The following is a 318-nucleotide window of genomic DNA, read 5'->3' on the forward strand; positions in this document are numbered from 1 at the left end:
TCATATCAGCAATTCATCTAAAAACAAGAAAAACAAACAGGTTAAAAACAAGAAAAACAAACAGGTTATGATTTAATGAATGAAAATACATCAATAATTTTTATGAAAGGTTTGTAATTACGTCCTCATAACAAAGGGTCGAAATCAGTATAAGGAACGAATTTTTGTAAAATATCTTTTTTTTTTTCGTTTTTACATGTTTTCAGAAATTCGGATTGCGTAAATTAAATGTATTATATCATAGTTTATAAAAGACTTACGTAGTTAAAAGAAAAGGAAAATGATAAAATAAGGGATGGAGATGATTAACAAATACAA

This window comes from Penaeus monodon, chromosome 30 (assembly GCF_015228065.2).
Source record: "Penaeus monodon isolate SGIC_2016 chromosome 30, NSTDA_Pmon_1, whole genome shotgun sequence".
NCBI lineage: Eukaryota > Metazoa > Arthropoda > Malacostraca > Decapoda > Penaeidae > Penaeus > Penaeus monodon.